The sequence below is a fragment of the Carassius carassius genome, chromosome 25 (genome assembly GCF_963082965.1).
Source record: "Carassius carassius chromosome 25, fCarCar2.1, whole genome shotgun sequence".
Taxonomy (NCBI): Eukaryota; Metazoa; Chordata; class Actinopteri; order Cypriniformes; family Cyprinidae; genus Carassius; species Carassius carassius.
In genome coordinates, this window is record NC_081779.1 from 13,937,635 (window position 1) to 13,955,523 (window position 17,889).

Sequence of the window (17,889 nt, forward strand, 5' to 3'; positions counted from 1 at the left end):
ACTTAAGTAAAATTTCATTAATGTAATGGTACTTTTACTTAGAATAGAATATTTTTGTACTCTTTCCACCTCTGATCATTATGTTATCTGTCTCACACCATTGTACTTCTCTTTCTTATTTTTCTGTGTACACAAAGGTCATTTCAATGGTACCACCTGCTGGTCAGTCAGCCAACTACATTCACAATTCACATGACATCACATCATCTGTTGATGTTTCCAGCAACTGATCTTCACTGCACAATCTGTCACATTTCTGCACATGTTGCAGTTCATTTTACAACACAAACTGGCATTCCCTTTACAATCGTTGAAAAAAGGGGATACTTTGTAGTGTTCCACTTTATAACCAGCAGTTCTGTCTTCAGATAACTTTTTCCCAGTTGAGTGTTGTAACAGTGTGTTTATCAGAAGAGTCTTCCTAAATTGGACAGGATGTGATTATATGCCACCTTCCAAAATAAACAATATTGTACTGCATGTGTTAGACAAACTATAACATCAGAATTTGCCTTGTATGGAACATACTTTGTCTTGTTCCAGAGGCCGGGAACTTTTTGACTGTATATAATTAAACTTATACAACAGACATAATTTATTGAACTGATATTCGATTCAATGTATAAAAAAAGATTTTAAATTATAAATAATTATAAATAATAAGTGACTTGCCAAATTATATACATCTATATATCTATATATACTACCAAAGATTTTAAATGTTTTTTTTTTCTGTTTGTTTGTTTTAGCAGCAAAATAGAATATTAGAATGATTTTTGAAGGATCATGTGACACTTTAAAAAAAAAATTACAAATCTAACAGTTTAAAAACTGACATTTAATTTTAGCAACAACTTCAAACCTCAGAATATGAACTGAAAACAGATTTTGAGGTTGATGGCAGGAAAAAACTTCTAACCCTATTGATGGAAAGTGCCATAAGGTGTTGTGAAAACAAGCCTCCACATCACAAATTTGCATGCATGCTTCCTCTTGTGACTACTTGCATTGACCTACATTGGTGGTATTGTTTGAATTGTTCATGTAAGTCATGTACAGTAACCTCCCACATATATCAGTAACATTACATTAAAGCTGCTTGAGTGAATAAGTCAGATTGGGAGCCCACCACATCTTTTCATTTAGCCACAGATGTGAGCAAAGATGTATGCAACCACATGAGCTGAGATAACCCTGAGTGTTCCTATGAGCAACCCTATTCCTATTCATTAGCCTTTGATATGAGTTACTGTACATGCATGTGTGATTCAGAGACTACGCACAATGATTCACACGATGAACATGATAAAGATTTCACAAGGGAGTGTGGATATACAAAACCTGTGAGTCAGAAATTAGCAGATCCACTATATTAATGTCCGTTTTTCCATCAAGAATGACAAATCAGCTCCCAAAAACACTGCTGATAGTGCATGTGTCAAAGAAAATTGGTAAAAGGGTCTGACAAGTGGCCCAACATAAAGTCATTCTGTAACAATCTGGCTCTTTCTCCTTGAAAACCCCCACAAAAGACCCTCAGAACAGATGCAATGTGTCAGCATGACGACAGGCTCTCAATCCTCCCCTCTAACAACTGCTCTTGTGCATGTTTGTTGGCAAGTTTTAGTGTTCAGTAGCCTATGAGAGCCACAAATGAGTCAGAAATGACAGAAGCTTATAGAGCGGTTTTAACTACAAACTAGTCCTAGTCAAAAGAACAAAGTGTCTCGAACCTTTCTCGTGGAAATATCCAAAATAATTTGGCTTCAGTTCACGTGTCCCCAGGAACACCAACCACCATAATTTTGTAGATCTTCATGTTAACTAAATATGCTCTGTTGATCTCATTTTAAGTTAAAATACATTTTCAATAAAAATAAGAGCACACCATTTGTGTGTTGTTTTCCTTTGAAATGGGTAAACACTAAGGCTCTAGGCCGCTATAAAATCATTTCTCTGTTTGTCATCCAAACCAATACAAAACTGCTACATCGACTCAACCAATGACTATCCATTTGACTGACCACTTATGGGAGTGTTTGGGGAAACCTGTATGAAAACAGTCATTAATACTAATTCTGTGTGGTGACACAAATATCACAGAGTTCCCTTTTAACTGTGGGGAAGTCGTGGTCTAGTGGTAAGAGACTCCAAACCTTAAGGTTGTGGGTTCGAGTCTCGGGCCCTTGAGCAAGGCACCAAACCCCCAACTGCTCTCTGGGCGCTGCAGCATAAATTGCTGCCCACTGCTCCGGGTGTGTGTTCACTGCTGTGTTTGCACTTTGGATGGGCTAAATGCAGAGCACGGATTCTGAGTATGGGTCGACATGCTTGGCTGTATGTCACTTCACTAACTACGACAAAATGATCAGAACATGTATTAGCTGGGGTGCTGCTGTCACAGCTATGCTAACAACTTGGACTGCTTCTTTCCCACAATAAAACCATCTCAGCTTTGTTCAGAAAGACATCACATTTGTGGCCTATAGTCACATTTACAGCCACACCCTGAAGTATGTAAAAAATTCTCAAAAAATACACCCTCTTCCAAAAATTACTTAGGCTACTGGTTTCAATTTATAAAAGATGTTCCTTTAACAATCCTTTTGTAAAGTTTATATACAATGTGAATTTAGGCTTGAACACCACAATTGAGTATTCCATAATTTAAACATGACTGAGAAATATTTTTATTGTAGAACTGACAAAGTGCAGATGGTTTATAGGAATATATAATTATGATCTGTATTATATCTGAAAAAAAACAAAAAAAAACAAACAACACATGATAATTTCTGAGTCACTTCATTCACCTATCATTCAGCAGGTCGGGCCACAGACTCTTCTTGTATGATTATTTCTACACACTTTCAGCAGGCCTCGATCTGCTCGCATCCCAGAGGTGTAAAATACTTGAGTAATTTTACTTGATTACTGTACTTATGTATTACTTTGGGGGATTTGTACTTTACTCAACTACAATTTAAACTGACCACTTTCCTTTTACTTGATTACATTTCTTAAGAAAAAAACTGTACTTTTTACTCCTTACAATTTTATTTCATTTGAAAAGTACATTATATTTTTATTTTATCTTATGCACATTAAATATGGTAAACAGAAGCACAAACGTGTGTGCCTGACGTGAGAACTAATGATCAATGTTTTCATGCATCAAACACACACATTTCTACTTCAGTTATGACAGGGAAATGTCTGGCTTCATAAGTTCACCATCAAATCTGAGGAAGCATACTGAGGAGGGAGATTTTTTTTTTTTTTTTAAATGTTACAAATCTCCTAAAAAAGGGTTTAAAGAAATATTATATGCTAAATTAATTGTAATTCATGTTTAGTGATGTTCTTACCAGGTGGTGGATAAGTTGTATTTACAATGTCGTTATGTGAATCATTAAGTAGGAATTAGGACTGTCAGTGAATACATATTTTTTTAATCTTAATAATTACATGCTTTACTCATTAATTAATCTAATTAGTCACAAATAATGATTTATCAATATTTTCTAAGAAAAAAACTCTAAATGCCCCAAATATACATTTAAAAGATTAATTGTCCTTTTAGACAGTGAACTTGAATAGACAACACAAATAAAGTGGCCTTTAAAAACGTTAACGTTGTATGTTTTAATTCTATGACTCTCCTCATTAATTCAACACATTCTTGTATTCTGTCTGGAATATATTTCTAGCCTCTCCATCACATCTTGCTCTTCAAAGGGATAGTTCGCCCAAAAATGAAAATTCTCTCACCATTTACTGAACCTCTGTCATCCCAGATGTTTATGACTTTCTTTCTTCACATGAAGACAAGCAAAGATTTTTAGTCCATATAATGCAAGGGGACAGGACCACTTCAGAAACCACGCAAAGTGAACACGACGGTCAAGATTACAATATTGGTATTTGTATTTTTCACACATGCCTATCGTTTCACTTAAAAAGACAGTGATTCATTAACAGGGGTTGCATGACTCATATTCTCTTTGTGTATTGTTTTTGTGTCATTTCAAGTGTCATTTTTGGATGTTTTTTTCTAAAACTCTTAGTTTGTGTTAATCTGATAAATGAAAGTCATATAGGATGGCATGAGGGTGGAAATGATGGAGTTTCCTTTAATTAAATGCCTTTCCCTGTATTTTTATTTATTTTTTATTTTTATTTGTTTGGTGTTCCGCTGGTGTTCCGCATTGCTTTCTCTCCCTTTAACTATTCTTCTGTATTGTCTGTCAGAAAAAAAGTACTTCTACTTTTTTTATATTTGAGTAAAATTTAAAGTTGTACTTTTTTACTTTTACTTAAGTATGATTTTGACCAGATACTTGTACTTTTAATTGAGTAAAATTTTGACTGAGTACTTGTACTTTCACTTGAGTAACATTTTACACCTCTGTCGCATCCATCGTTTTCTAGTTTATAGCAGCTCTGCACTCTTAAGTTGTACCTAAACTAATTTTTCCTCTTTGTTGATGATTACTCAACATTCAAGCACAACTTAGGCATCTACTGTTGCACAACAATGTCTGCATTTATTTGTCTGCATTGCTTCAACAAGATTGAATATCAAAGTATTATGATGACTAATTAAAACATGCAGAGGCATAATGCCATTTCTAATGTCTTCTGCAATTTGTACTCCAAGTTAACATCCTCTATTTCATGTTCTCATTTAATAAAGTGAAAGTTAAGAATTCTGTCCTTGTTTACTCACCTGTTTGACTTTTGTGGAACACAAAGTTAGTCTTAGTTAGTCTCTTAGCCTGGTCAAGGTGGTAAACTGGTTATTTTTCAAAGTGATTTTGCCCGTTTTTAGCTGATCAGGCAAGGAGACCAGCTGGCTGTTCGTCTAAACTAAATACCAGCTCAAATCAGGTATGGAGACCATCTTAAACCAGCTAGGACTAGTAGCTTAGGCTGGTTAAAACAGGTTGTTTTTTAAAAGAACTAGTGAAAACCAATAAACTTCCTCAAAGCATATGTATAAATAAGCCCAGAGAGATCATAGCTTTACAGAACTTTCCTTGTGATGTTACATTTATCTCCTCTTTCTGTTCAGTGTCTATTACATTCTTACTTCATCTGGACCAAATAATAATTACAAAACTTGAATGTTCTGTAGGTGGACATAATTCCTTAAAAGTCAAATGAAATCCAGAATGCAGATCTTCCTCAGAGGGTAAATGTTTCCTTAGGAGCAAAAAGTAGAATCTCACAAAAACAAATCCTCCACTTTTTAGCCAAAGCAAGCAAACCCCAGTTGGAGTCTCAGGTGGTCAGAGAGACACACAGGGACTGTTCCATATCCTGCTGTCCATCAGTGTGTAATCAATGTCTGTCACCCCACCCCTGGAGGTCTTCCTTAATTAAATATTCTGGGTTTAATACAAGATAAGCTCAACTGTAAACGGTAATATGCTGTAATGTTGATTGTTACAAAAACAGTCATTTGTTTTCTTAAAAAAAAAAGGTGCTTGCCAATAAAAAAGAGCCTCATTTTGGAGTTTTTAAAATCAGAAATGCAAAGTTTATAATTAAAAAAAAACACATACATACAGTCTTTGTTTAGAAAAGGCCAGTACACGATTTTTGCGCACTATAATCCGAATAAATAGTTGACGGTAGGCGTTGACTTCCACTGTATGAAGAAAAAAACACTATGGAAGTCAGTGGCAACTGTTTGGTTACCAACAGACGAAACTCATACAGGTTTGGAACAAATTAGAGGTATGTTAACTATGACAATTTAAAGGGATTTTAATGTTTTCTTCCATGATCTAATATTCCATTATGTTTTCATCTGATAAATCATACTTAAGATTTATGAAAACGTCCAGTCAGTACTTGCTTTTTGTTCATATTGTTTTTCTATACTTTCCAAAAACTGCTTTTGGACACTAAGTGACATGTTTTAGTACAGAGAATACCAAGAGGAACCAAAACAACAAAAACAGAGCACTTTTACAAGGCTAAGAAGAAAACCTGTGGGGGCGGATGGAACAGTCATCAGTACTTAAACATTAACCTCTCTTGTTATCTGCAGTAAATAACAGCAATTTATAGACACTGAAAAGAAAGAGGAGATAAATGTAACATCACAAATGTAAAGCTATGATCTCTCTGGCCTCATATCAGCACATTTATGCATATGTTCTTTTGTCTATTCTGTTGTGTTTGCGTCTGTACACAGCAGGAAATCCTTTGATACTGGTGGATGACAGAAAGTAATGTGAAGACCCTTGTGCTCTGGACTCTGGTGGGTGGCTCGTTCAGTTTTTGTCTCAGAGCCAGAATCGTCACACAGAGGGAATTGTCAGTTAGGCCTAGTTATATCTAGGCCTAAATGTTCCCTTTTTACAGTCACTGTGGAGCTGGAATGAAAAGTTTCAGAGAGAAACATCCTATTTTGTAGGAACATGTTACAGAATCACACCAACTAAATTAACCTCAGTCTAGTCAAGAAAGGTTTTTTATACAGCTATTCTGCAAGGAGGCAACTGATCAAAAGTGAGAAAAAATTCATGTATAAAATTACAAACAGTTTTTATTCCAGGTAATTTTATTTTCAAGTAAATGTTATTTTTTTGGTAAATGCTGTTCTTTTGAACTTACTATTCATCAAATAATCCTGAGAAAAGCAAAAAAACAAATGAACTGTATTACATTTCTTGAGCAGCTAATCAAAAAATGAGAATGATTTCTGAATCATATAACACTGAACACTGGAATAATGGCTGCTGAAAATTCAGCTTTGCCATCACAGGAATAAATTACATTTTAAATATATAGAAAACAGTTATTTTAAATTGTAATAATATTTCTCAAAGATTCAGTTTTTACTGTATTTTTGATCAAATAATAGCAGTCTTGGTTAGAATAAGAGAATCCTTTCTAAAACATTAAAAATCTAACAGACGTTTTGATGGGTAGTTTACATAAACAAATTGTATCACATATGTAATATAATTTAATAATATGCACTATTCATATTTGGTAACACTTTATTTCAAGGTGTCCTTGTTATATGTTACATGTACTTACTATTATAATAACAATTAATTATGCATAATTACATGCAAGTAACCCTAAGCCAAACCTAAATCATAACATAGAGAAGGCATATAGGTTTGTAAAGCGGTACTATGATATAGTGTAAATAAGAGATGATATATTACATAAACTGCTTAGGAGAACTTTACACAGTTTGCACAGAAATTTTATTTTCTAACTTGTGTGGTTATGTAATTACTCTGAACTGGTTAATGTCAGGAGAAAAGAGTGAAGTATGACTGTGTGTTTTATGCCCACTTTCAGTATAAAATGTGCTTGAAATAAATGTAATGATTTAAAGACCTACAGTACAGTAAACAAGATAATGAGTACTGTTGTAAAGTGCAAATAAGTAGGAACGTGTAAAAGAGTCTCAAATACTAGATCATCCCAGGAAGAAATGGGGCGTCTGGTCAGTCTTATCTTGACAGATGCACTCCAGCAGGAAGTCCACATTTCTGCTGACATGAAGCTATTTAAATAATCATCAAATACCACTTCTTCCCTTATATGCTGAAAGTGGTAAGGGTACATATAAGCAGTAGACTCAGGAATGGTTTCTTCTCCACTGATGACAATTACTCCGTAATTCCCATAAACCTTCACTACTGACCTCTCACCCCCTTCCATTTACTCTTCCATACTACTGCGATTTAGACATGTTCTTACTGCTTTGTTGCTGCATTTACTGCATTTTATATAAATTTACACACCATATACTATATATTTGGAAGTAAAGTCTCCACAAATAATACACTAATACTGAAATAATACATTGAAATGAACGTGAATAAATTCAGCATGACCAGCGTTCGGAATATCAACTACAAATGCTCACCTTCCACAGCAAGAAACCCCACCAGGACAAGTTTTCACATGACCTTCCCAGTTCAAATCTTCAGAATTCTTCAGATGTGTTATCACCACGCTCAATGAAAATGAAAGAAATAGGGGAAAACAACAGAGAGGAAAGAGCCAGGACAGAGACTAATCAATGCCAGAGTTGCGAGGAGGGAGGCAACAATTTATTTTGATAAAATCCTGGATTCACAAGAGAGCCTTCGAATAATCTTGGAAAAACAAGATGAAACACAAAAGCAGATTATTAATTACTTACAAATAATGAACAATCCATTGTACAACAGTTTAATTTGTCCATTACAGAGCCATAATCAGATATGCAGCCTATAAAATAGAAATATCCATATTATACACTTTATCAAAACATCCTAAATCTATTTCTTGTGAAATAGAATAAAACGGTTTTCAATGGGATGAGTAAAATATGTATAAGTAAAAGATGTCATTTCTAAAAAGATGAGTAAAAGATGTCATTTCTAAAAATAAACATTTTTTCTTACACAATATATGTTTATCATTTTAAGGCTGCTAAGATGTTTTTACTTGTAAACAAAAATAAAAATGAATGAATCAATAAAAACTAACAAACAAAAACTACTCATTAAGACAATTCCTGTATGCATTTGAAATTCATTTGAAATTCAGACTTCAAGCTAATTACATCTGGCTAATTACTTTTGCTTTTTTAAGTTTGACTGTCCAGACTGCTTGGACATATTGAAATATTGTAACACTGTGCATAAGTCATCTGATGAATTGAGAAGGGATATAATTAAAAAGGCAGAAAGGAAACTGCAAACATTACAAATAACATTTAGGATGACCTTTTTGGTTACTGAGGAAAAAATGTGTTCACTCATTTTTGGCCATGACTGTGTAAAACAATCAGTGTAGAGCTACATACCTGTGTAGAGATAAGATACAAAGGCTGAGAGCCCACATTGTGCTTCCTTCACTAAATAAATCTTCATTAAAAACCTTGTTGGGTTTCAGAGCCACTGACTGACAGAGGATCAATCTAAAGTTAAAGTTAAAGGGATCTAGGGGTACATTGCAGTAGATAAATGCATATTTTACCTTCCTGAGTTTGAAATTCATTTGAATATTTGATTTGAATAGAGGTTGATTCTAAACAAAGGACTGAATTTAATTTAAGGGAAATATACACCATGAAGAAAAGCTCCTGATTTAATCAACTGTCTGCCATATAAAAATGTAATGCTCAAATAGTGTGATGAACATACAATTTGATTTTGTTGATTTCAAGGAGGACCTTACTGAGGGAGCACAAATGGACTGCCCATGGAAATTGTGTACAAGCTCTGTTGCACTATATAAACTGTGCTGTTAATTGGAGTGAAAGGAAATCAATAGAGAGGCTTTTAAAGTCTCTTAGCAGATGCTCAGGCCCCCAGATCCCAATACAACAATCACATCTGTCATTACACACTGAGGTTCACCTGAACCCCACAAATACAAGCACTCTGCCTTAAATATGATTCTTTATTGATTTTATCTGAATCAGGACAGAATAAAATCTGCAGCACAGACATGCTGGTAGAATGTCAGAATCATGAGCATGGGTGGTCTATACCATTATCAATATATCAGATAAATAATGGCCTATTTTGACTTGGGCCAGTAAGCAACCACCCAGAAAATGTTGACAACTGCAAAGTAATTTGTTAGAACCACTTATTTTTAGTCATTATTTTAGTAACCACGTTGCAAGACCTTGGAAACCACCCACAATGCCCTAGCGGCTACATAGCAATGTGCTGCACTACTCAGAACCTTTTATAAACTGCAAAGCAACGGTTTGGCAATGATCCACAATGCTTTAGCAATTGCGTAGTAACCCCTAGGTAACACCCCAAACTGCCTAGCAGCTGTGTGGCAATATGCTAAACCCACTAAGAACCCTTTAATAACCACACAGCAACACCTTGGCAACCACCCACAACACAAAATAACATACTGTAGCAATAGCTTAGCAACCACACATAACTCCCTAGCAACTGCACACCCACTCCAAACTCTTAAGTGACAATATCAACACCTTAACAACCACCCACAATGCTTTAGCATCATGGTAGTGATCTTTGCTTATGGACTGGGCAAATCACATTTGATTTGAAATCACACATACAAGACTGATTACTTTCTCTGTCATTCATCTGCAACAGCAATGTTTCTAACCTAATGACAACAAAAAGTGACGGTTCACCTTGGATTTCACCTCAGAAATGAGAAAACCTTCATGCATTTCACTTGACAGACTCAACAAGCTGCATTGAAGCTGTAAGAGAGAGGATGAATGGCTGTTTGTTTAATAACACATCTTTGCCTTCATTCCCAGCTTCTTGCTTGGAGGAATTTGAAGAAAGTTTAAAAGTGAGACTTTCACACCAGACGTATGTTGACACCTGGAAAAGAGGCAGAAGTGAGAATGCTGACAGTCAAGGGACTGTCTGTGCTACAGCTGTCACCTGTGAGCAATGTATCCTGACCTTCTCAAGGCCAGAGGATGAGAGCGAATGAAAACCTCATCCATCCCCTGGACTGAGAGCCCTGTTATTATTATCTCAGCTGAAGCTGAGCTGTTCTGTCTACTGAGAAATAGTGAATTATTTTCAAAGGTCCTCACTCATCCCATATTACTGATTTAAACACATTATCACATTTTATTAAATTACTGTAAATGATATACATTTAGTGAGTGGAAGAGTCTGGTGAGAATCTTTTATGGAGTCATTCATGCTTTGGATGATGGCTAATTAGCTAGACCATTAGTGTTGATGTCATAGCGTACATGTTAAATAATAACAACAAACTTTTAATTATTATGTGTATAGCATCTAATTAGATGATTTGAACCACTGACTAGAAGTATTAAACTTTGGCATAATTTGTACTACAGGCATGAATAATACCTCAAAATGTGTGGCTTGTTGAGAAGAGGTATACTTTTACTTTTGAAAGCATTTTTTATATAATTTTCACTTTGAGGATCATAAAATAGGCTAAAACAATCTTATAGTTGCATTGAAAGAGAAACCCAAGAGACTTGTGAGTGCGGTCATTTGGTTTGGTCAAGTATTTAAAAACCGCTGCAATCACATAGTAATGTGCCAACAACCGCTCTGAACACCTAAGCAATTGCGTAGCAACACCCTGGCAACCACCAACGAGCTGTGGATGGGAAAACATATTGTCACATATTTACTCCAGTTTCTTCAGAGCTTTTGATATTTAATCTCATTACATTACCATGATATGTCTAACCTGCACACTAAGTGTCCTTAAAGACTATTTGGAAACAAAGGGAAAATTCACAAAAAAAAAAAAAGAAAGAAAGAAAGTTCTGTCTTTATTTACTCACCCTCAAGTTCCAAACCTGTATAAATTTCTCTCAGCTGGTAAACATAGAAGGGGGTATTTTGAAGTAAGGGTGTCGATAATGTCTCAAGTGAATTTCAGGGAATTTTGGGGGGAAAACATCTGATGTGTATCATTTTATTAGATCCTTGCATTACAGTGGGTCTTAATATAGGCCGCTTAATGTTAATCGAACCATAAAAGAAACACTCGCTGCTCTATTGAACAGCTTTTGTAGTTTTAATAATACATTTATTTGTAACGAATACACTAAATGGAATTTTACATTTGATTATTATTATTTATTTTATTTTTATTTTTTTTGAATGCTTTTTAGATGTAAAATGAAAAAGGCAATGCACTAGGCTGACACAATGCCATCGTATGTCAACATTTCAAAACCATAAGATAAAGGATGCCACTTTTCATTCAAAATAGTGTTGGCCTTACTCTGCACTCTTTATATATATATATATATATATATATATAGGCTACTCTCAATGCTCTGTAACTTTATCCCTAACAGTTAACTTGCCATTGTTCCCACCTTCCCTAGTGACCTCCTCTGAGTCTCTGTATTACCATACCAACAAGACACAAACACTTTCAATAAAAGCCCCACATCAAAAGCATTCTGCTATGGACATTAAAAGAAAGTAATTTCTTTGTTGAAACTTCTTGCTTACATAATTAGTCCATGCATCCCCGATTAGCATATAAGGTCCAACATTATACCAAGATATTTATAATTTGACACCAATTGTTTTTGCTCCCCATTATTTAAATGTAAAATGATTGGAGATATTTAAGAGGAGATTTGAATGTTCACATCAGTTTAACCCTTAAATGCATGGGTGTTTCACCAATCATTATTACATATTTGGGTCTTTAGCAACCTAGACCTATATTTCCAACACAGATGGATCTCTAACTGCTGCAATGGCATACAATTCTGATAAACAAAAAGATTTGGACACTTTCTGGTTGTCTTTAAATATTAGCAGATATCTATAATGTGATGAACTGATTTTATATTTTACAGTCGATGCATCCACTAAAAATCAGCAAAAAATTATGTCCAAATCATAAAATCAAGGTATCTGAAGATGAATAGGTCGGTGAGAACGTAACCACTGATGCAGCAGGACTTCACAAAGTAGGCTACTGCTCAACACTGCCCTCTATTGCTGGCAGGAGACTGAAAAATATTAAGAATCTGACAACATGATTCAATTACAGTAGATGCCAAAAAATCACCAGTAATCTATAACTATCAAATAAATAAATACAAATAAAACCAAAAGGGTGGATTAGGACTGGGTGAGCAGACTGACTTTGAGAGGAACAGGTTTAACCTTTTCGGAGCGCTGCAGCTGGTCTGATGACAGGGATCTGAACCTCATTCCAAAGTAGTGACATCCACTAACCTGCAGCCTCTCCAGACAGCCTTCCTGATGACTAAGGAGATGTAATCGGGACAAGCTGTCACGAAACAATGTGTGGGCAGGTGGAAATGACATGGAAATTACACTAATATTAATGACTAATCGTTTTCAGTTTGCAGTCACTGAATGATTATGTAGTGGCCCGAGGGCTACATTCTTGGAAAGACAGAAATGAACTGCTCAGAATTCCAGTGGGATGCTTTTCTGGCACATTTTATGCTAGGAGGATTTTAAATCTTTTCAACACAAGCTCTTACCTGACCTTTGATTACATAATCTGAGAATATAACTACAGTCCAACATGTTAACATATCACATATATGTGCTGTGGCCCCAGCCTGCCCAGATGTGTAGTTCTGACCCATTACACGCTCAAGGTCAGAGAACAGAATGGCAATTCCATTGATGCATCTGCGCTATGGCCCAGGAACAGAGGTTGGGTACTACAGAGACATCAGAGGAAGTGCGCGCATGTTGAGCATTAAAACGCATCCCAGAGAAAAAAAGCACAGTGTAACACAGGAAACATGTTTGTGGGTTGATTCCCAGGAAAACAAAACCATTTGGGCTGTGCAAAATTTTAGATGTGGATATTGCTTAATACAAGCAAGTCATGTCTGAACACAAAGCAAGAGATAATAAACTGTATGGTCTGTGTCAGCAATGGTATTAGATATTAACTCACCTATTCATTTGCAAAATGGAGCATTAAGGATTGAAAATATGTGATTTGGTCAATACAAATTCATGCAGAATATCAGAGCCCAAATCTTTTATTAGTACTGGGGCACATGTCTTCTGATAAAAATGTGTGGCTATATTTTGATACTCTTTTGTGATCGGTTGGGCATATTTAATTTAAGGCACCTGCCAATTGCTGTATAATGTATGACAAGAATAAAAATGAAAATCTTGTCTAATTGTCTTATTTCAGATGATCCCACCATGCACCGGAGTCAACTAACACTGGTTTAGTTGGAACAGAATAACAGACATCAGTCCTTAAGGGAGTACAACCTTAGTACAGCTGGCAGGATACAGAGGAACAGTGATGCTGTGGAAAATAGCTATAATTGTTGTGACCGGATAAATTCAAAGCCTATAATGAAGTCAATTAGTCTGTAAATGATGGACAAGAGCTCAAGAGACCATATGAGTGCTGGCTGAAAGAGTGTGAGAACTGGAAACATTGTTAATCAGCCATAGCAAAAAAAAAAATACCTTTAGTATTGCCAAAGAAAGAAAGACAATGATATAGGTTTGAAAATGTAAATGAAAAATCTAAATGAAAATAATAATAACAATATATAAAAATAAGAGATTTAAAAATATCAGAAATACTTAGAACATTTAAAATGGCAAAAGAACCAAACATTTATAAACAAATGTTAACACACTCCGAGATAAACTGTTCCATCCTTTATTAAACATAGCTTGCAAGTGATAAATATTACAAAGTTATTTCCTCCAAAATTAGCTTATTTTTTTTCAGTCAATGCATAATTGTTGTTAATCAACCGGCAGTAATCAAACAGCATTTTTTTTTCCATCTCCATTTTAGACAGTTAAATATCAAGGATGTGCAAAAGGTCTGGATTAATGTTCTAAATGAAAATAAAAACGTGACAAAAAGCACTTCTGTTCCTTGACTAAAATCAATAATTGTCTAAGCCAATCTCTAATACTTTTTTACTGTACACATTTGAATTATTCATAGTCTTTCTTTTATAAACGGATTTCAACATATTGCCATTTGCTTTAAAATTCAAACTGGGTAAATTGCAGCCGAGTCTTTTAAAAAAAAATATTTGAAAGTTCAGATGAAATTTTGAAAATCAAAAAGAAATGACGACCCAAAACCCTCTCTCCCTCTTCAAAAAACAACAACAAAAAGACTTGTACTTGCAACAAATTAAAATCAGGGAGAGGAATTAAAAAAATGGCAGAGAAATAAAAAGAAAATAAAAAATTTAAGAGAAGTAAACCCCAGCACTAGAACTCCAGGAAAGCTGATTGTCCAGTCAGAGATTTATGGACAGTGATACCATGACATGAAACTTGAAAAAGCATATCTAATAATGTCACAAACCTTAGAATCAAAACTTTGCAAATTGTGTATTTTTTTTGTTTTGTCATGATTTAAAGGCTGAAGGCAATAATCATTGGAACAGTCAAAAACAAACATCTTCATCGCATACAATGTATACAATCTTCATGAAAAAAAAAAAAAGAGCATTGGAATTTTTTTCCCAAGAGAGAGAAAAAAAGGGATATACTGAGGAAAGTTTGTCCTTTAAGCAACAGAGAGAAAATAAATGTACACAATCTCCCCTGTATGGTTTTCTGCACCCAGTAATTTATCTAAAAGTAATGGCGTGCTTAGATTTTACATTTATGATGATCGCTTTGGATTTGGTCGAGTGAGGGTGGTAATACTGTCAAATGTTTCATCCAGTCCATGTTCTGTAAGACCAACACTTTGTGTGGGACATTAGAAAAAGAAACTTATTCACTGAACATCTACCTTAATTTTTGAAATCAACAGTGGAAAAAACAAATAAAAGAAAGGTAACAAAAAAAGTAACATACGAGACTGTCCCATCATGTCTCAGTCCAAAGGCTACAGAATGGATCAAATGCTCCACCAGAGCAATGAACTTTTTTCTTCTTCTGCAAATACTACATACTACAAAAACGTACAGCTGGGGAGAAAATGCATTTAAAGAGCTCATTCAAAAACAACAGAAGTATAATCCCATACATTTTGCACATTTGTTACACAATAATACACAGTGATCACAAAACGAAATAACAAGCTTCACAATATTCATGGCTTTTTGTTTGCTTTTCTACACAATATACAACCATTTTAATTTCATTTCATTATTTTTAATTCAAGGGAGAAAAAAAAGCTTATGTACAATAAGTCATTATTACTTCTGACCTTGCAAATATCGTGTCATCTGTTCATACTTTTTTTTTTGATTAAATTTGATTTTTTTCTCCTTTTTTTTTTTTTTTTTTAGAAACAGCTGAAATTAAACAACCAAACGAAAATGGAACTTAATTGAGGAGTCAAAAGGAAGTTAAACTTCAAAATCCAACTTTCTTGTAAATATATGAACACAGGTATATGGATGCATCTAATATAGTCTACAAGAGAGAGCAGGAGAGAGAAATGAGTTACTATAAACACCCTACGTTCATTTCAAAAGAACAACAAAAACATTACAGATCATGAAATTGGAGCAAAGATCAAATCATACCCTTAATATCAAAGACTGAACAGGATGACTAAAAGAGACTGATTTATCATCATTACCAGAAGAAAAAAAAAGGTGTAAACATCCTATTATCTTATATTGCACCTGAAATTTTAATCCAAGGTATCTTCAAAACATTTTGTTCAAAAGTTGCATCGTTCCACCACAAATCAGTGGCATTATACAGGACAGTGAAAGAAAAAAGAAAAATTCAAACTGCAAGGATTTGGACTACACACATGACAGAGAAATGTATGTGTATGGATTTATTTCCATTAATTCATCAAACACATAATAGCTTTGATTTTTCTCAGCTATTAAACATGACCTGCATGACAGACCTCATATGAGTCACAGGAAATGCTTAGCTTGGAGGGAAAAATGTTAAGTGCTCAACTTCTTGTCAACAAACAGATGTTAAACCCTTTGAAAGCCATTTGTGATCCACGTAACTGAAACATGGAACACTACCTCAATATCAGAGAACTAAATCTGACCAAAAGGTTGTCGTGAGTCCAACCAGAATGCAAAATTCATCCTCCACAAAATCCCTAATACTGCATATTGACCAAACACTGCTTATATTGTTACCATCATTCAAATGCCTCCAGGTTATGTCTACTGAAACAAAAACGCATGCACCAATAACATAAAAATCATTAAATTACTGTGGGTTTGAAAAGGCCGGATGCTTTCTAATAGATGAAACGCACCGCACAACAAGTCTTTCTCCCAACTCTCTCTGAGACATCCGATGGCATCCATACCTTAAGATCCTGTGCGCTGAAACATTCTCGTCCTCTTTTGTTTAACCATTCTGTTTTTCAATTATTAAGAAGAAAAGTGCTCCTCCATAATGAGGCATCTCATGTGCATTGCTTTAACATGATGATTGATCCTTGTCAATGCCTTCTGTTAAAACTCACGTTAACAATCTACGCATAAACCACTTTTCCAACAATTCCACCTATTTGCCATTTCAATGATTATCGTCTCCCTTGGCAGGTACCTTTAAGATACGTGGCCATTTCAGATGGAGACGCCGCTCGATTAAAATAAAAAGAACAAAACCGTAAAGACAGGGAAGGGGTGGGGGGTTAAAGAAATGATCACAAAACACCCAAGCAGAAACAAAAATAGCTTAGGAGGAGACAAAGTTCATGACGATGGAACTCTCTGGCTTCATTCTTTGCTGTGCAGTGAAACGCACCGTCACCACAAAAGAAGCTGTATGACATCACTGCATCCTGCGATTGTGAAGGCATTGAGAGACACGGGAGAGATCCTGTTCATGGGCGCATACGTACAAGTAACGAGCCTCCAAAGTTTCTCTCTGTACATTCGACAGCAGGAGACTCATCCGTGCTAGTGCAGGTCCCATTTTCAGCTGTTAACGAATCTGTGTGGCCTTCTCAAGGCAGAACCAACATTGACTAGATGAGCAGCGCTCTGCATAAGGATCAATCTGATCAATGTACATGAGTCTGTCTCGCTCTTTCTGAACCAGAAGGTTCTTTGAGGACTTTGTAGTTTCCGAATGTGTAACGCTACAAAGATTCTGCTCTCTCTATCTCAGGTAAGAACGCTTTAACCATTCCAACTCCGAAACTGAACATGTATGACATGAGAGAGAATGAGTCTAAGTTTACAGGGTTGACTGAGGGAGGAAGCTTTCAAATGAACCAAAAAAAAAAAAAAAAAGCTTTTAGATTTTTAAGTGACCCTGCAATCTGGCATCCTCCCTCTGTAAAGAAAAACATATGGGTAAGAACATAAAAAGATGCAAAAAACACTAAACCTACTAATAAGTGTAATAAGAGTAAGTGTAACAGAAGCAACAATAATACTAATAATAATAACGGTGATAATAATAGAAT